The sequence below is a fragment of the Macrobrachium rosenbergii genome, chromosome 12 (genome assembly GCF_040412425.1).
Source record: "Macrobrachium rosenbergii isolate ZJJX-2024 chromosome 12, ASM4041242v1, whole genome shotgun sequence".
Taxonomy (NCBI): Eukaryota; Metazoa; Arthropoda; class Malacostraca; order Decapoda; family Palaemonidae; genus Macrobrachium; species Macrobrachium rosenbergii.
The window spans coordinates 101,895,647-101,911,696 of NC_089752.1; positions in this window are offsets into that span (position 1 = coordinate 101,895,647).

Genomic DNA, 16,050 nt, shown 5'->3' on the forward strand with positions numbered 1-16,050 from the left:
TCGTCAGTGACTGGACAGAGACATTAGAGACATATCTGGATGCGGCCGTGTCACCAAACTTCCCTTTGATTTCCCACCTCCTTCAGAATGCTGTACTCCTACCACGAGGCCCACCTTGCAGGGCCTTAGTCTTCTTACTAGTGAAGCCCCTCAAGTCCTCCTCCACCTTTATTTCTATGCTGAAGCCACCTCTTCTACAAGGTAAAGTGATCTGTTACAAAGGTTCTTTTCATTCAGTCACACCGTTTCAATTCTCTCACTGAACTTCCTACTTTATTTCCAAGTGCCAGCATTGCATATCAACCTTGCCATGTTAGTGCAGTGTTACGTAAACTCCAGTGTTTGAGTGATTACATAAAATCGTGTGTTCAAGGCACCCTTGAAACCCTCCTTGCGCCACCTTGTCCTATGCTTATTTTTACTGTCTCCTTACTGGCCTTCAGTTCGTAAATCTCTCCGTTACAGAGGGACCGTTAGCCATGGAATCCTTCCTTGATTGTGCCTTGTGCATCGTGAACCCCACGACGCCCTTATCAGCATCATCATAGCAACAGATATATCTTCAAGTGTTCATAGTCTTGTATGATACTTAATCTCTCAGGCATTACCTGCCTGATTAGTTCATTTCATCTTGCAATTGTTTGCTAATATAAATATATGTAACCTTAAAACTTACCCTAATTGTTTATTTATGCCTGTCTTGTGATTAGAGCCCTTAGCTCAGTTATATCCCCCTTTGCTTTGTTTATTACGATTACCTGACTCAACTGCAGTCAGAACTAAGGAATTTATTGTGGTAAGTAATATAACCTTTCATTCAGAGTCTATAACTGGCTCATGCTAAGCATTCCCAGGTTAAAATTGTAATAATATATATATATATATATATATATATATATATATATATATATATACATACGTGTGTGTGTGTGTGTGCGCGCGCGCGCGCATTTTGGATGGATTGTGGAATGACACAGATGGCGTTCTGGAAATAATGTCCACCATGATTGTCATGTTTCCGAAGTTCTGCCTTTATAATTTCAGGGTTATTCCATACCAGTGTTCGAAAAATAACATCTATTTTTTTTACACGTATGTAATTCTGGGGCAACCTCACTTACCGTTGGGCAGCCTTGGAAGAATGACTATTTCTCCACTTAGAATATTCATAATAATTATTAGAAAGATGCACTAGAACTATTTACCTTGGGGTACATCGCTAAAAATTGTGAGATTAATTCATGAAGTGGCTTTTGCTGACAAGGAATGTTTTAAATTCTGGCGCCGTTGATGCAAGGAATAGTTATGCGTTGGTACTTTTATTCCACTGCGCATCAGCAAACCAGTCGGAGTTATTCAAGGACAAACCCTGAGTAGCATGAGAATGAGTCATAACGATACAATCATAGATAGAACCCCGAACAAAGATTACAATAATAAAAGAAATTATTTCTATCATACAGAATATATTAAATAACAGTGAGATTAACAACAGTAGCAACATCGGTGTTTATCATTGTTAAAATTCAAAATGAACATTCATCAGAAACACATCTATAAAGACATTAGGTAGCAAAGTAACCCTTCACAGAACAGAATGACCGACCATGTGAAAACAAAAGTGAACAGAAAGAATTAAAATATAAAAATCGAACAAGCAAACTAATATCACCTTACATACACAGCAATACAATGGTTCATGTCGCTTTAAAATAATATTACTAATTCTCTAAAAGTTTTAGCATCAGCTTCTGACAAATGCCAGGAAGACTTCCACGGTTTTACAATGAAAGGAATTAAAGGCCTTTGATATTGACGCCGCAGGCAAGACGAGTAAAACGCACAGGTTCTTCGGTGCCGGTATTTAAAACACTGAGGGAAGACCGTTGCTGTAATACGCTTTTCGAAAATGAACAGACAAAACATCTTTTGGCAACGGTCTCTAAAACACAGGACCATTGTTGGGAAAGAGGAAAACATTGCTTCAAGAATCCTTAACTAAAACATACAGATCCCGGGACATTACTTCTATGCAAAAACACCATTCTTCCAAAATGGAAGAATTACAGGTCTAAGGCATTTGGTTACTACAGTAATTATCTCTACTGATACAAGGAGTCTTAATTAAAACCTAACAAACAATACCTATTTTTCTGGCAGCGTGAGATATGCTCCTTACGTGTTCTAGAAAAGAACGACTGGAGTCTAAAAAAAAAAAAACACCAAACACTGCCAAATATATACAATGCTTCAATACAGCCTTTCCTGTGTAAACTGTTTCAAGAAACCGAAAAAGAGTGCGAAATCAGCTTATCAACAAAGACTTCCTAATCCATTCCAGCAACAACTTCATTTTTGCGCCCGGAAGTCATGAATAACCTCAAAAAGAATACAATTGTCCGCCAACTGCACTCTTAGTCTCTGGACCTACAGTCATGCCATGAGTAATCCCTGCTAACAACACAGGTCACCCTTAGGAACACCAGACAAGACAGGTCAAGGGTTACCAAAAATTACTCGTAACAGCTCTCTCATAAAACCGCTAAATAAAGCACTAGAAAGGCAAACCTCATCTCTGTTTTACTTCTTGCTAACCTGGCAGTTCTTCAGAAAACTTTACAACTGGTAACGAAATCACAGTGATAGAACATTACATCAACGTGAAACGACTGCACGCTAAAAAAAATTTAAGTATACCTTAGTTTAACCAGACCACTGAGCTGATTAACAGCTCTCCTAGGGCTGGCCCGAAGGATTAGACTTGTTTTGCGTGGCTAAGAACCAATCGGTTACCAAGCAACGGGACCAACAGTTTATTGTGGAATCCGAACCACATTATAGCGAGAAATTAATTTCTATCACCAGAAATAAATTCCTCTAATTCTTCATTGGCCGGTCGGAGAATCGAACGCGGGCCCAACACAGTGCTAGCCGAGAACGATATCCACCCGGCCAATGAGGAACTAACGACTGTACGCAAGTCATAACCGCAATCTCCTCAGTGATAACTTCACGTAGCGTCCATTTAAGTAGCCTGAAGAGGTATTACAGATGTAGACCAATTTTCTTTTTATGACAGCGACTTAGAATAAATAAATACACTCACATGGAAGAAAACTGAAACAATAATGATTTCCAGCTTGCTATAATAGTTAAAGAATCCCAATGATGATGCAATAAATGATAACGATAATAGCAAAGTAATGTTTTGACTATACGATACAGCCAGGACATCGTGACAAAATCCATTTCGGAAAAACGCGAGAGTCATCACTAACAGCAAGAATAGTCATTTAAGCCCCCGTTCCCGACCCCTCGAACACGTTTCGAATCTTTAGCTGATTCTGGATAAGCACTCGTTAGTCACATCCTGGTCGAACCAGCGAATCCCAGTGAAAATAAGGTTCCCATACTAAAAGTCTCTTATTTCGCGTCTTCCTCTCTGGAAATCCTGCTGAGATTATCACGACTGTTTCTGATATTTTCTTTTTCCTCGGCATTTTATTTCTCTCCACTCAGTAACACTTCGCATATCAAAAGTCAATTTCTACACCCTAACTTTCTCCTTCCAGACATCAATGGGTACTGGAAATGGAACATAGAATTTAGGTCAGAGGCCAAGCGCTGGGACCTATGAGGTCATTCGGCACTGAAAAGAAAATTGAGAGGAAATGAGTAAGAGGGGGAAAACCTCGCAGTAGGAGAGCTGTTAACCAGCTCAGTGGTCTGGTTAAACTAAGATATACTTAACTTCACCTCGCAGTTGCACTGTGAATCAACTGTTGGGAGAGGGTGGAAAGTAAGATAGATAAATAATATGAACAGAGGTACAGTAAAAGTAATGAGAGAGGATGCAGCTAGGGGCCGAAGGGACGCTGCAAAGTCCTTTAAGTAAAGCCTATAGTGCACTTTGTGAGGTGCACTAACAATACTAACCCCATATGGGGTCAATGGGTATTGGGCATTCTAATCGTTTATACGTCACAGTCATCCTCCGGGCACTTTCTTATGAACAGCACAAGCACCATTTCGAAACTGATATGTCTTTCTTTATGCTGATAACAATGAAACAAGATACCTGCCCAAAACCTTATCCTTACGACAGTAACTAATTTCCATTAGGTTTCAAAGCTGATTAGGCAAAAGAATTCCGATTTAATGTTGCCTGAATTGAGCAATGTGAACAACTTACACAGTTCACTTAGCATGATACAAATTCATTCTGTTACAAATAAAAGAATGTTACGGCATATTATTAAAAGCTTGAAATCACATATCAGGAAATGAGATTTTTGTACCATAGGAGTCTGAAAATTGTGAAATGTTCTACTGCGATGTCAAGATATTTACAAGTAAATATGCACAACTATATAATGTATGTCTAAATATACATATATATATTCGTGTGTGTGTTTGTGTGTGTGTGTGTGTATATATGTATATGTGTGTATACATATATATATATATATATATATATATATATATATATATATATATATATATATATAAACTGTGCATATATAGGTAGTCGTTACCCAACCGGCAGGTGGTTCGTGTTTAATTGGTGCCAGATCGCTAATCACATTTAAATTCCCATTCGGTGTTTATTGCGAGGTTGAGTTAATTAGATATGAAATGATATGTGTTGCTTCACGTTTGTGAATATAAAAGTGTCATTATGTACATATATACTATATATATATATATATATATATATATATATATATATATATATATATATATAATATATATATATATATATATTCATGTATATATATATATATTCATATATAAATATATATATATATAATATATATATATATATATATATATATATATATATATATATATATATATATATATATATATATATATATATATATATATATATTATAAGAAATTAACGTAATTTATCCAGTTTTGCAGGCCCTTTTTTTTAACGTATGCTTTGCTTGTTTAATCCAGTTTCTTTTGCCTTTCTCTCTGAAAGCTGGATATGGGTCTTTTGCCTCCCCTCAAGGGTTGTTATTGTTTTATATTGGTACTCCACCCACGAAGTTTGTTTCTTGCTTTTCATGTTTGTGATGGTGATTCGGCCATTCGTCGTCTGTGCCACGTCATATTTGTCCCTCTCCCGGAGCTGTCGAGGGGGCCTTGTGGCATTATCTCAGGAGTTCTGTTCTCGGCTCCTTCATAGAAAAGGACCAGTGTGCTATAATTTTTGGCAGTCTACGGCAGTTTACCTTTTGGGTAGAGGATACTTCCTGTTGCACACCTGCATCGTGTTGCGTCACTTGCGAGTGACCTTGTGTGCTCGTGCCCTTAGTTTGAAGCTGGAGTGCTTGGGGCCTGTTGCTGGAGGCTTGGACTCGGTGCCTCACCGTGCATATCTACCCGTTTTCTTCATGATTTGGAGGAGAGCTCAGCATTTGCTCCCGTGAACGGCCCATTGCGCGAGCGTAAGATACGCTCTGTATTCTCCTGCTTCTGCCCTTACACTGCGCCCTTGGAGTCGTGAGGAGGCCTTCCAGTGGCGAAGAGGAGTAAGCCCACGTTATCATTATTATATATCTATTATCGTCATTGGTTTCTCCGTGCGTCGTAGCAGCATCCCCTTTATCTTTTGTAAAGACGTCAGTTGTACGCCTACAGTGTGCCAGCGTCGGCATTCATCTGCAAGGACTACCCTATTTAGCCTTAGTGTTTGTTAGGCGTTGTGAAACCAAAACATTGGATCTTTGTTAATATTTTGCTAATGTATGTATTTCATACAAGGTATTAATTGAATATTATATATATGTATGTATATATATATATATATATATATATATATATATATATATATATATATATATATATATATATATATATATATATATATATATATATACCGTACGCTACTGGGTCTAAGCGATGTCAGGCAGGGCAGCCGATCTAGACTACGGTCTACCCCAAAGCCAAATCAAAAGTCCTTCAAAAGAAGGCATCGTTACTTACCCCATACAAAAATGGGGGAAAAAGCACGTTAAAAGAAGAAGAAGAACAAGAAGATGTATATATGTACAGTATATATGTATATATGTATAGATGTATATATGCATATATATAGGTTAAGGTTTTCCTTTCCCCCCCTGGATCTCCTACTATCGTATGCTGGGGAAAGAGTGTTTTTCTTACTTCCACTGTTTACTTTCTCTTATTTCTTAGCATGCTAGTTAGGTAGGCGATTGAGGAAGTGTCTTGATTTGTTGTTGTGTGTGCTTGTTGTGTTGTTTTTTCTCCCCATCATTCAGTTTTCAGAGGGGTTCTTCTGCTATGTGTTGTTTTGTAATAAATTATTGTTAATTTAGTTTGTGGCTTTGTGCATCCTCTCTGAGATTGTGCTCTTTGAGTGTTGGTTTGTCAGGATCATACCTGTTTTGTGTTACTGATCTGAAATATCAGGTAAAAAAGAACCTAAGAACTTCAGACCATCTTGAAGTTCCTAACAATATATATATATATATATATATATATATATATATATATATATATATATATATATATATATATATATATATATATATATATGTATGTATTTTATATACATTAATAAATATACATATAAACGTTTGCAAATATACATATAAAACTATATATATATAGATATATATATATATATATATATATATATATATATATATATGTATATATATATATATATATATATATATATATGTATATATATATATATATATATGTATATATGCATATATATAATTATAAACATATTACATAATATATATATATATATATATATATATATATATATATATATATATATATATATATAATGTTACATAAATATAAACATACATACATATATACAGTACATATGTATATATGTATGCATGTTTATATTTATATGTAACATATATATATATATATATATATATATATATATATATATATATATATATATAATATAACAATATATTTATATATCTATATTTATTAATGTATATAAAAATACATACATACATATATATATATATATATATATATATATATATATATATATATATATATATATATATATATATATGTACATAATGACACTTTATATTCACAAACGTGAAATATATATATATATATATATATATATATATATATATATATATATATATATATATATATATATATATATATATATGTCACGATATGTATCAAGTACCTGGTTATTACACAACTAATCTCAAAATTCAAAAATATACCTCACTTCAGCCAGATACCTGAACTCTCATAACATTAATTGTTACGACTGAGTACTCTAAAGGTAACAGTGATCCCTTAAGAAAAACTTATTTATCAATCACTTGAAAAATCAAACTAAGTCTATCAGAATATGTGTGAGGTATCAAAAATCAAACTAGAAATCTTCTAGAGTAAAAGGGCATCACTCCATCAAAAAACACTAACTGTTTCCCTGGTCTTAATTCACTTTAGCAAAACTAAAAGAACAAAACATGTTTATCACTTTGCCTTATGCACACACAATCAGTCCTATTCACTGATGGTCAATAAATGAAACACTGTTTTTCTAAAAATGTTAAATACAAAAATTTATTTTCAGATTCAAAGTTTATAATTAAAATTCACAATTATTTAGAATTCACAATCTGAAAAATTTACTATTAGTTGAAAATAACACAAAACTCAATTAATTCTTGAATTAAATTATGAAACAAATCTAATTCACAAAAATTTTATCAAGAATTTAAATTAATCAAGCAAAATTTAAACTATCAAGAATTACTCAAGATTTAAAAAGAAAATCTCAATAAATGAAATCAAGTATGCAATGTTAAATTACGTATGCAATGTTAAATTACGTATGCAATGTTAAATTAAGTATGCAATGGTAAATTACCAAGAAATATTTGCAATGCTATGTAAATAAATGTTACATCACAAACATAAAAAATGTGAAAATATAAAGAGATTGTAAATAGAAAAACACACAAAAATACACATAAGATTTATCAATAATGATTTCACTCGTTCAAAATTTCCTAACTTATCATACCACAACTTCCTAACTTACCATACCATGGTATCAATAAGTAAAATTTCACGTTACCTTACACAACTTGTGAAAACCTCTGTAAATCACTTGCTGCAGCTGCGTTACACAATACACACTTTTTACCAGGCGCTGCTATTTAACTAAATAACTTTGCTAAATTCAGATCTCAAAAGTTAATGTTAAAAGTGACCACAAAATTTACGTTAAAAGTAATCTCTTCCTAATTAGGAATGAGAGAGAGAGAGAGAGATGGAAACCAAATCGACTGGTCTCAGAAATCAGAATCCAACAAATTTTAGGATTCCAGTAACAGTGAAGCAATTACGTGATGTCATTAAAGCATTTTGGGTGCGAGATACAATGGAGAGAAGCTTCTAGGGGAAAGTTACGTCATCCCAGCAAAACGTTTTGAACGCATCTTACAAAACATGACATAATTGATCAGGACACGTATTCTTTCTTCTCAAAGTGGCATACGGACTCAAACAACGCATGTAACAACATGAAATCACTCGTCTTGAGCCCGTATGGGACGAATCGGCGTTTGTTTTGCAAACCTGACATCGCTAACCCAAAACAAAGCGTTCCTCTTATCTCAACTGATGACAACTAAAATGAAACAAGCCCTGGTGGACACACACGTGTTCACATACTACGCTTTTACCAAGAAAGATATTCGTTCTAAATTACGTTACTATTAAAATTATAATAACAATTCTAAATTACGCTATCAAGTAATCATTGGCTCTTTTGAGATCTGATGCCAAACTAAATATGACACTTTAACAACCATTATTATTAAACATAACACATGAAAAAAGTAAATATGTCAAAATTATAGGAGGATATAAGTATTACAAGGCAACATCATGAAAATATATATATATATATATATATTGATATTGTTACATGTGGGCTTTGGCTGATGAGTTTCTTAATTAATTAATGTAAGTTATGTAGCCCTACTTCACCAAGGTCACACGTAAACTGTCAATTGAAGCTAAAAGTTACCCTCAAAAGACAGACAATTAATTAATTGGATTAGGTCGCCAGTCAAAACTCCGTATGGAATAATGGATTACTTCTATAGCAAAGGAATTACGTTCAACCCCTTCACTTCCCACCGAGTCCCAACAAAGAATGTGCTGTAATAGCAAGGAAATTACATGACCCTTTAGTCAACATCTGACACAGTCAATTTTCCCGGCTTCCAAGAAAAAATATAACGCAAAGAATGTTTGTACTCTAATGTATATTTCTCTTCCAAACACTAGTGATCAGGATCCAAGGTTTACCTGAAATTTACTTACGTTTGACTTTCCCTAATTCCTACTTACTGCACGGGAATAGCTTATGCAGTTCACTAGGCAATGATCATTATTCATATACTAGACTCCATAAAAGAAATATGATTATACCAGGTTCTCTTGTAAATGGTGGCTGAAGGGGAAACAATGGAAAATTTAAGTACAGTGAAAGAGACACTAGCAAATCGATGAAAATCTTGTCAATTCCAGACTTACCGTTACGTAGGTTGCTTGTGAAATGCAAATGCCGATCGATGTTCTTGAAGAACACTTATTGTCGATTCACTGAGTAAAATAACAGATAGGGAAGGACAAAGGATAGAGTTGCTCAGAGCAAAAATACGTATTCGTTTCACGACGGTGAGACTCTCTCTCTACTCGCCTTAGGTCAATTCAGGGCAGGCTGTTGGTCCAGCATCAGTCCATAGACCCTGGCAGTCTGAAAACTGACAGAGACATCGCCAAATGCATAGGACAGGGAAAAAGGAAGCTTAAGACCACCTTCACTAGAGGTTACTTGGTGAAAACCCTACCTGTTAGTTAGGACTCTAATGCTAACTTATTCCCTACTAAGATGTTACTTTTTTGAAAACTCAGCCTAACGCTCTCACTCGCAGTCTCTTAGCTTCGACAGAGACACCTTCCTGTTTTTGTTAGAATGATTTTTCCTACTAAATAATGCAGAGAGGGTGAACAGCAGAATATTTATAAAAGCTCCTCCCCTTAAGAAAGCCTTCACTCCCTTTTGGGCATGAAGGTCTGTACTAAGCAAGATTTTCACCTCCATTATGTTACTCTTCTCCCCTGAGCAGATTTGTCCCATGCAGTCTAACTAGCTACGGACCTACCTAACTCTAGAAAGGACATGAGCTTTAATCACTTACTTACAGAATCCTAACTGTACTGGAAGGTGCTATGGTTATTACGTGCTACCTCTTATTATCGTGATGTTTTAGACCTAGCCAAATGGTACATTCTATCTTATCTCCTATCCTAACCTATCCTAACACGGCCGTAGCACCAACGTAAGGGACAATGAACTAGCTAAATTACAAGGTTTTTCGGCACTACAATTGGTAATTACTGGTTAATACATGAGGTTTGCCTCATATGACAAATGCTTGCCTCACTGAGTCCTTAGGCCATGCATGTCATGAGTATAGTGGCTCTATTCACAATAGTTTAGATTGTCTGATTTCAGTTACCCTGTACTTACGTGGTTACTGTGGCTTGATGGAAGGTGTAAATGTTAAGGTTACTATTTCAATGTACTTAATCTGGTCTAGGCTATTGTATGGTAGAGATCACGCTGGCTACCTCCTCTGGGCAAGGGGCCAGGATCACTTTAAGATGGTAAGGCACTGTGCCGAGAGGGCACTAGTGCCAGGCTGAGCTCATGGCTCTGCAACTACTGGGCTCTCTTCCACCCCTTCTTCTTCTTTGGGTTCCTCCAAGGCCTATCTATGTCAGGCCTAGGAGGTAATGAGGGCACCGACTCTGGGGAAAGGCCAGAAGGGCTAGCGGGCATGAAGTCAGGGGTAACTTCAGAAGCTACAGGAGGGCTCACTACTCCAGCTGCTGCGACAACCAGAATGAGAGCGATCTCGACCTCTGTGTCCGAGGAGGCCAGTTCCTGGTCTCCCAGAGAAGGTGTGACAGTTTGGTCCACCAGGGGTTCATCCTCTGGGGACAGATTTGGTGAAGAAGAAGTGTCGGGTGCCTGAGGCTCTCCGGTTGCCCCGGCTAGTGCCATGAGGGATCCTGGATCTCCCAGAGGAGGATCTGCCTCAAGATTTGGACCAGGCACGGGGTCCTCCTTAATTGGTAGCCCAACGTCCGAGCCGGACGGAGCGTGGCACTGCTCAATGTTGGCAAGTGGCACTGGCAGTGATTGCGGGTCAGGCACACCTGACAAGGGATCCGGAGGTGCAATACCTCGTGGATGGCTTGAATTTGGCTGCAGCAGAGATTCCTGCCCCAGTTGGAGATCAGAGCCTCTTGGAGAATCTTGCTCGGGGGCGCCCGCTGGGCGTTACTTAATTGGGCAGCCCTCCCAATTAGTGGAGTGGCCTGTCCGCTTACACGTCCGACAGCGGTACTGCTCCTCCTGAACGTCTCTTCGGGGAGAGGGAGGACCTCTTTGTTGGTCGCCCCTTCGTGAATGGAGAGGACTAGGCCAAGAATGTTTTGGTGTGTGCCCCTTCCGCTGACCACTTCGGTGGGCAGATGGTGGGTTTTCTTCGTGGGGTTCTCCTACAGTCTGGGCCTCTGTGGAGGAGGTAGTGTGGCTGCAAAGTGGCATTGGGGAAGGGCTTCCCCAGAGAAGGTTCCGACCCAACAGGAAGTCCACTCCAGGCCGAATTTCACCCACCATGCCAAGGCGGTCGGGTAGCGTGCCCCAAGGTGTCGTGACCTGGAGCTTGACTGTGGGAACGGTAATGGTCTGGCCCTCTATCCACTTCATCTCCCACCGGGTTTTCTCATCAACCGTGGCACCAGCTGGTACTTGGGCCCCGGAGATCAGGCTAACATCTGCCGCAGTGTCTACCATGACCGGAACGGTTACGGGCAGGCTAGATCCCTTAAGGGGGTCCACCAAAATGAACTGGGTCTCCAGTCTCTCAGGGTACATTGCCTTCTGCGGCCTGGCCGCAGAGAATGAGGTGCTAATGAGGTTGACAAACTTGGTGGTGGGGACATGATGTGAATAGGCTGGATGTCCAGCACTGCAGTGGCCGGTAGCACCACAGGATTGGCACTGGCCTCTTGTAGGGGCTCGGTGGCCTGCAGTGATGGTTGGTGGAGAGGGTTGCGTGGATGTAGAGGGAGAGGAGTTCTGGCTGTTAGTAGGAGGCTGCTTGTTAGTGCCTAGCTTGTATCAGCACTCAGCTTCAAAAAAAAAGTTAAGTATACCTTAGTTTTACCAGACCAATGAGCTGATTAACAGCTCTCCTAGGGCTGGCCCCTTATTTTACCCTAAGAACCAATCTTAGCAACGGGTGTGGAACGAACCACATTATAGCGAGAAATGAATTTCTATCACCAGAAATAAATTCCTCTAACTCTTCATCAGCCGGCAGTCCATCGAGTGACTTCCGGCTCTACCAACTCACTCAACGAAGAGTCCACACCCTCTTACAGTGGGTACACGGAGGCTTGCTGGGCAGTCCATTCTTCGGGCAAGTCGAGCCTGAGAGGTATCTGCGGGGCACTGTGTGCCACTGAGATGTGCTGCAAGACTGGTTGAAGGTTTCCCATGAATCAGCCATGCGGCAGCCTTCCATAAGGGTGGCGGGTTGCTTATCATTTGGATATACAGCAAGGGGCCCAGGCACACATTGGTAAAGATCCTCCAGCATGGTCCGATTGAAGAGGTCCTCAAACATTGTGCAAGACAAGGAGGCAAACCAGCGGGTACCAGACTGGGTCTTGTGACAGGCCCATTCAGTCCAGGACCAGCTGACTTCTTTGGCAAGGCCTCGGAACCGCTGTCTCCATTTCTCCAGGGTTATTTCGTAGGCCTTTGTGACGACTCTATGCACTTCAACCATGTTGCCTCTCTGACTCTTCGCCAATGAGCGAAGGGCTGCCTTAGCTTTTCCCTCCATGTGCTTGGCTAGCACTAAGACCCTCTCTTATCTGTCTCGGTGGTGCTGTAGTTCTCAAAGAGTGCCTCTATTTCCTCCAACCATGCTCCTGGCTCGTCCTCAGTCCACCTGGGGAAGAGGGAATTAATGCTCGAGATTGGAGCATTTGGTGCAGCAGGTGTGGGGTCGGAGGCTTGTTGTATAGCCAAAGCTTCGGCATAGCCATAGCTTCGGCATTTTCTCTTCTTGTTCTTTCCAGCTCGAGCTCCTTTCCTTTGAGAGCTAGCTCATTCTCCTTGCAGGCTAACTCATGCTGTCTTCTCCTCTCTTCTCTTTTGTCTTCCAGCTGCCTCTGTTCGGCCTCATACCTCCTCTGTTCTTCTTCATACGCCCTCTGTTCGGCTTCATAATTCCACCGTTCCAGTCTTTCTTCTTTCTCTTGCTTGGCCAAGTCATCCAGCTGTTCCTTAACCCACTTGGTGAGGTCCAATCCCGTGAGACCTGCCACCATCCCCAGCTCCATGAAGGCTCTATGATTCTCTGTTGCCATGGTTCTAGCTGGGAAGGGGATCTATCCAGGTCAACTGGACGTACTTGGGCAGCAAGGAAGTGTCCCTCAGATTTAGGGTGACTCTTCAGTGATGTGGCACCTTTTCAATAAGGTGGCACTGTGGTTGAGTGTCCCATGTAAAGGTCACACTGGTGGCACTCAGTATCTTTATGCACTGGTGTAACTTATGTAACCAAAGGACTTTTCTTCTGTGTTCCTTTTTTCTGCTTTTTTTTTTCTTTGTTTGGTGGCACTATGGTGCCAGTGCGTTCCTAAGAACCCTTTACTTGAGTCCAACTACAGGCAGTGTATATTTAAGGAAAATGCACTCTACCCCAACAGAGTGTAACAAATGAGTAGATGGGAAAGGGAAAGTGAAAAGGGAGAGATAGGTAAGCTATTCAGTTTATGACATGCCTCAGATTAGTGGCACTGTGAACAGCAAACTGCATGGTATATGGGGATCTTGGCAGATTCAAAATTGAAATATCTATTTGAATGATGATTGGATTTTGGTTGAGAATTGTAAAATCAAAGGCGTCTAAATTGTCAAATGTTTTTATCGTTTTCTTAGAATTCTGTACGAGTCGAATGAGTATAAGTCTAGTTGGATCCATAAAATTAAAACTATCCTTGATTCATGTGGTATGTCAAATATATGGGAACACCCAGAAAATTTCAATCACACGTGGATAATAAATAGCCTAGAAATTCAAAGATATAGAAAGACAACAGTGGCATGCAGAAGGAAAGAAATATATTATGTAGTAATTATAAACTTTTAAGACTGAATTTGGCCAAGAAAAGTATATTATAAATTTAGATATACCAGAAAGAATTGCCCTTAGTAAATATAGGTGTGGTCCCACAAACTTCCTGTAGCAACTGAAAGATATTCTGGACTGGAGAATCAGCACCCTTGCACACTATGCAACAGCACTGGTTGGGGATGAAATCATTATGTTTTAGTTTGTCCTGTGATTAGGAGAGAGATCTGGACTAAAAGACCTCCACTTTTAAATTCAATCTGCTTCAATACAAGTAGTGCTAGAGAATTGAAAAGACTTGCAAAGTTTGTTAACTTATAATGTCTTTAGTTTAATTTAATACTTTCTAGGATTTTCTTATTCTGGTATTATTTTCAATGTATGTACTCAGAATACTTTTATGCTTTAAATATGTACTTCTAAAATATATGTGTACATAAATATGGTTGTAATCTGTTGGTCTCTTCTTTTGTGGTTTTTGTGTAAAATATATATATTTTAGTAATTTTGTAATTCTCATACCCCGGAAGGGGTCGATAGAATAAAATTTGCCTTTGCCTTTGCCTTTGCCTTTGCCTTTGAAAAAGGAAAAATAAATGGTGGTTGCTTTTGAGGCCCTTGTGAGTGACTGGTCCCAGAATCTGTCATTTGAGGAGAAAGGCTATTTTCTGCAGGTCTGGATAAAAGACCTCACTAGGTTTCTAACTGAATTAACTGTCCTCATCTATTTGTGGGGCAGAGGTGTTTCTGGTTATTTGGGTTAGTTTAATTAATTATCCCGGTGTCGGTCCGTTCTTTCTATGAATTTGGTGCACGTACACTTGGAGGTTAGGTTGAATGCCTACTTGAATATATGAGAGAGAGAGAGAGAGAGAGAGAGAGAGAGAGAGAGAGAGAGAGAGAGAGAGAGAGAGAAATTCAGCCAGCGAATTCGTGCTGCCTGAGAAAATAGGAAAATTTATTATAACTGCCCACTGGCGGGAGTCTTATTTGAAGATACATCTTCTTGGGCTATTTTAAGGGATTGTCTTAGCAATCGTAACTTTCTGTGGTCCAAGTCGTACATCTTACTCTGAGAAGCTATGATTAAAAAATGATAAGTTTCTTTTCTTTCATATAATTTCTTACGACAGTGGATTTGTATAGGAACATTTTGTTATATATTTCCTAACTAAGTCTTGTCATTCCCTGACTAAATTATGTCTGGTTTTTTTACCTATTGTATGGAATCCTAACCTAATTCCTATCTCTTGAAGTCTATGTTCTGTCTAAGATTTTGCAAGTAGGATTATGCAAACAAAGTAGTTCCCGAAGTGGCAATTGAGGCAGAGGCTAAGGTAACTGTGGCACCCCACAAACCAATAATAACAACAAAGGTTTTAAGATAGCGAACATGGGGAGCAGTCAACAAGGGTTCCAAAATGTCGGACGAATCCTGTTATAACGCAGCAAAATTCAAAACAACTGCTGGTCGCACACTGGCGGAGGAATACATGATCCCGAGGCGCGTTTGTTTACCATGGAACGCACACAAAGCACTCGAATTCCTCTCACAAACGAATGAAGCAAATGTAGGAATACAAATTTTAACTAAATACACCAACAATGCAAAGGATTTTACGTTATGGAGATGGAAAACAAAATTACTATAAGCCACACTTTTCTTTTTTTTTCTTTCTCGCGAGGAATTAATTTCCATCCACTTCCACCATGCTTACGACGGGTTCGAGAACACAAAAGGAATGGATCTGTGACATCCTGACGGCTGGAATTT